The sequence below is a fragment of the Uranotaenia lowii genome, chromosome 2 (assembly GCF_029784155.1).
Source record: "Uranotaenia lowii strain MFRU-FL chromosome 2, ASM2978415v1, whole genome shotgun sequence".
In the NCBI taxonomy this organism is placed as follows: Eukaryota; Metazoa; Arthropoda; class Insecta; order Diptera; family Culicidae; genus Uranotaenia; species Uranotaenia lowii.
The window spans coordinates 311,945,182-311,949,686 of record NC_073692.1 but is presented as its reverse complement, the minus strand read 5'-3'; the positions used below and the strand labels follow the sequence as shown (position 1 = coordinate 311,949,686).

At 41.4% G+C, this 4,505-nt stretch overlaps 1 long non-coding RNA gene across 1 annotated transcript; it reads right to left on the bottom strand.

Annotated features, from left to right (window-relative positions):
* Positions 1-379: 379 nt before the first annotated feature.
* LOC129748468 (uncharacterized) lies at positions 380-1,443 on the bottom strand. The gene is made up of 2 exons (XR_008737739.1): positions 933-1,443; positions 380-864 (listed from the first exon to the last, which is right to left on the bottom strand). It is a non-coding gene; the product is annotated as an uncharacterized LOC129748468 (long non-coding RNA).
* Between the last annotated feature and the right edge of the window lie 3,062 nt (positions 1,444-4,505).

The following is a 4,505-nucleotide window of genomic DNA, read 5'->3' as shown; positions in this document are numbered from 1 at the left end:
ACATTCCGCCTCTAACTCAATGAATTGATATAGAGGCAGAATATTTAGTAGTGCATTTAGAGCCTCATTCGGTGTGCTTCGCTTTGCGCCAGTTATAGCTAGCGTTGCTAGTCTTTGGAGCTTCGCTAGTTTTTTCTGGGCCGTAATTTGCTTAGTTCTGGTCCACCATACTAAGAGCAAACGCACCAATACGAGAGTATACGCGGCCCGATTTTGCTCATTTCAGCGGACCGATTTTGGTATACACACTCTTTCGCGCACCGGGTGGAAGCATATTATTTTTAAATTGTGCATTGCACTGAGAAAACTTTAACAGAAAATATTAAATTAAATTTACTGATCGAATAAATTTTCGGAGTCGATAGTTTTTTCGCTTCAATTTCGGTTATTATCATTTTTATTAATTATTAATTATTATTATGCATAGCGATTGTTGGAGGTTATTCGACGGGTTAACTGCTATCCGTTATGTGACGCCAAAGTCGACATGCTGGTTGAAGATGCCATACAGCAGCAACAGGGCCACGCAGTTTCGAGCGACCAGCAACCGGGTCAGGTTGCGGATGCAGCTAGAACTTAAGTGAATTCTGTGCAGTGTCAGCCGGAATCATCCGAAATTCAGCGGAACTTGCGCGAAATATGCCAGCTGCTGTGGAGTTCCACGATCAAACAGGAGGTTTTCCGCCGCTGGTCCAAGACTTTGGCTTCAGTGAGTCGGAACCGTTTTCCCTGGTGCAGCGCAGCGAGAAGGAGGATTGTATGCGTCATTGCCCCGGTTCAAACTTATCTGCTAAAGATGCTGCTCATGGCCCCGGTCAGACAGTGAAGTTTTTTTTGTCTATCTGCTGCCTATACTTTTCCAACCTGTACGGAGGGTAGAAAAAAATTTAAAAAAAATAAATTTTCGCTAAATAAACAGTTTTTTCACTTACCTGCATTGCTTACGTTGTTGTTACTCGATGCTGGTCAATTGCAAGTTCTGCACTGTTCAAAATTATGCTAATTCCGACGACCCACTCGGCTGCGAAGAACAAACCCTGGGCCACCGATTCCGAGGGCCTAAATTTTCACCTCTTTCGACCCAGCACAGAATACTTCCAAAATGGCTCTATATAATTTTCGACACATTTCCGATCCCCCCGCGAACAAAATTCCGTCCGCACGTTCGAACGAATCAAAAGAAAAGCCACAATTGCTTAATTAATCAACAAATTGTTTACCAAAATTACAAAATTTTAATAAACATCGTTTGTTGAACTTAGCCTTAAATGGTAGATTTTTTTCAGTGCATGTTTGCTCTCGCCCCTTTCTAGTGAGCAAATTTGGTGATTTTGTCGGTCCCGACGGCAACGGCCCTATTTTGCTCACCCACATACTAACCCCCGGTGCGGTTTAAAAGTGATCAAACGCGTGAGCATTTTCACTATACTCGCGATTGCTGCGGATGCCCTAAGGAGGCATAAGAGATATTGTGTCGTATAATGGCTGCAAATATCCAGTAGATAATTTTCGGCTGTAGTCCCCATTTTTTCCCTACTCCTTTAAGGCAGACCCATGCTCTCTGGCGATTACATGCTCTATCTGTGGGTTCCATGATAGTTTTGAGTCTAGTACTATGCCTAAGTATTTCAATTGTTATTCGAGGTTTAACACTTCCTCATCTAATGTTAGAGGTTTTAGTGTAATTTTTCGTCTCATAGTGAAGGCGGGACCACGGGTAGAACACGGGTTAGAAAACTTACAATGATCCAGTGTTATGCGCCAACTGACGTTACCGATTTGCAGGAGAAACAGCATTTTTACGGTCACCTTCACAGCATGGTTGAGAAAATTCCGAAGGGTGACATTCAAATTCATTTGGGCGACCTCTACGCATAGATGGGCCCCGATAATCAGAAGCTTGAGCGCTTCAAGGGCATCACAGATGAGCGAAAGCGGAGAGCTTTTTGTAGAATTTTGTGGCAATAACAGCATGGTGATCGGTGGATCGCTCTTACCCCAACGATCAACACATTAAGTCACCTTTGTATCCCGAAATGGAAATGCAAACCGACCACATCTGCATCATTCAAAAATGAAGAAGAAGCCTTCTTGATGTCCGCAACAAACGAAGCACAGACATTGCATCTGACCATCACCTCGCTCTTGGTGAGATACGACTGAGAGTTGCACGTGTCCAACGGCACGAGGAATAAGTCGGATGTCGGAACAACGTACGTCGGTTGGAGAATCCAGAAGTGAAAAGGGCATATGTACAACAGCTTAAATCCCGAGCTTCGGAACAGCCAAATGTTCCCAAGAACAGTGCTGGGGAATCAAGAATGTTTTTATCACGACAAGCCATGGTACATTCGGAAAGTGTGTTGAAGAAGAAGTGAATGGATGTCGGATTAAACCTGGAGGATGGTCGATCATCGGAGAAAGGGAAAAATCGGAATCGAGCAGGCATGTACCAGGTAAGCCAAAGCAGCCGCCCGCTTACGATATGCGGAGCTGGAAAAGCCAGTTGAACGAGCTTGTAGACGAGACAAGAGATCTGGACAAACTCCCTAGCCGAAGAGGGAGAAAGAGCCGCCTCCAATGTAGACATACAATTACTTTATAACATTTCTCGCCGCCTCAGTGATGCAAGGATTAATGCTAGAATGTCGCTGAAAGATCAAGCAGGTCAGCTGTGGACAGACAGTATAATTCAGCTCAAACGTTGGACTAAGCATTTCGAACAACTCTTCCGAGTTGCGAATAGCGATGGCCAACAGAACCCGCAGCTCGAAGCACCAACAGTAAGTCGCATCAATGGCGTCAACTCGGAAGCGCCCTCGCTGGCTGAAATAGAAGCGGCAATCAAAGACATGAAATCCAACAAAGCGCCTGAGATCGATTGCATCCCTGCTGAAATGCTAGGAGCCGATCCTGCTTTGTCAGCACAAATGTAGCACCGTCTTTTCGCTGATATTTTGGATAATGCAACAATTCCGGCCGACTGGATGCAGGGTATCCTCGTAAAGGTCCCGGAGAAAGGAGACCTGACAGTTACGTTATAATGTGTTTCGGGATAAATGAAAATCAAAAGCTGACGATACGTGATTCAACGTTCTAAACGTCTCGCAGGGTGGCCACTCAAAATCAATTTTTGATTTCCCGCTTTTTTCCCGTCTTTTTCCCGCATGGTCTCAATAAATTCCCGGTTTTATACAATAGAAAACCAAACAAAATTCCGAATATTCAATTTTGAAACCATAAAAACGAAAATCGACTCTTCTCGGTTTGGTTTTCAACTAGGCATTTCGCGTTAATGGAAAATCTTCTTTCCATCGTCGCGTTACCATGAAACAAAATTAGAATTTTAATCAATAAGGTCGTTAAATTGAAGAACTCTTTTTTCGATTCGCCAATAAGTTCCATCCAAAAAATGTCCAATCGTTGTGCTTTTCTTCGATATCCCAAAATGATGTTTTCATTGAAGGTATTGCACATAATTGTCCGAATTCGTCCTTAATTTTAGCGGCACAAGCTCCATTTAAGTGCTGCTTGTCAACAAGTACTTCTAGACACAGGTCTAAACGATTTTTGGCAATATCTGGATAGTGTGCAATCACATCGTGATTAACGCACGATAAATACCGAGTGATGCGATAAGTCAAGGGAGATCGTATAGACATTTTATTCAAAAATCCGCAGTACGACGAACGATAGCTATTTCTGAATACAAGGATATCTTTGTCGGAAACATGACCAGAATCTTTTGCTTTCTTAATTGCCGATTTAGTTGAGAATCCAATTTCTAAGCTTCCAGGAGGTAGAAGACTTATTTCTGAGAGTTCAATTCCAATAAGTGTTTTGGAAGTACACATTTTCATACTTGGTTAGCAAAGTGATACAAAATTTTTCTAAAACTGAGACCCTAACTACACCTCGTTTCTTGAGAGCTTGGAGAGCACAGTGATGCCAATATATGGCATCACATATTTTCCAACGATAGTTAAATTTGACATCATTATGCTCTCAAATCTATTGAAAATATGGGGTGTAGTTCATGTTGCAGTTATAGCAAAAAGTGGCATCATGTTCCTAACCAAGTACTCAAAATATGCTTTCAATTTTGCTGAGTACCACCTTATGTCAAGCAAAATTAGAGCAAATTTGACTTTCAAGGCATGATAGCAAAATTTGCTATAATTCAACCATACTATTATTCTCGGGATAAATTTTTCTTTGGTGAATACTGTTCCGTTTTTTTTATTTCTTTTTTTCGCAATTAAAAATTTCTAGTTAACCTCGTTTAATATTCGCCTTCGCTTAGGAAATCTTAAGTTACCATGCGGTTATTTCTTGTGATCATTGAAAAACATTTCATTCCAACAATTTGGGAGATGTTTGTCCCTTAAAAGTTTAAACTAATCAAGTCGAAAAAGCATATCTTTTGGTTTAGATTTTTCTACGAGAGTAAATGTAAAAAAAGAATAGAAAAATATTCACATAACTTGAGAAAATGTTGTTATGTT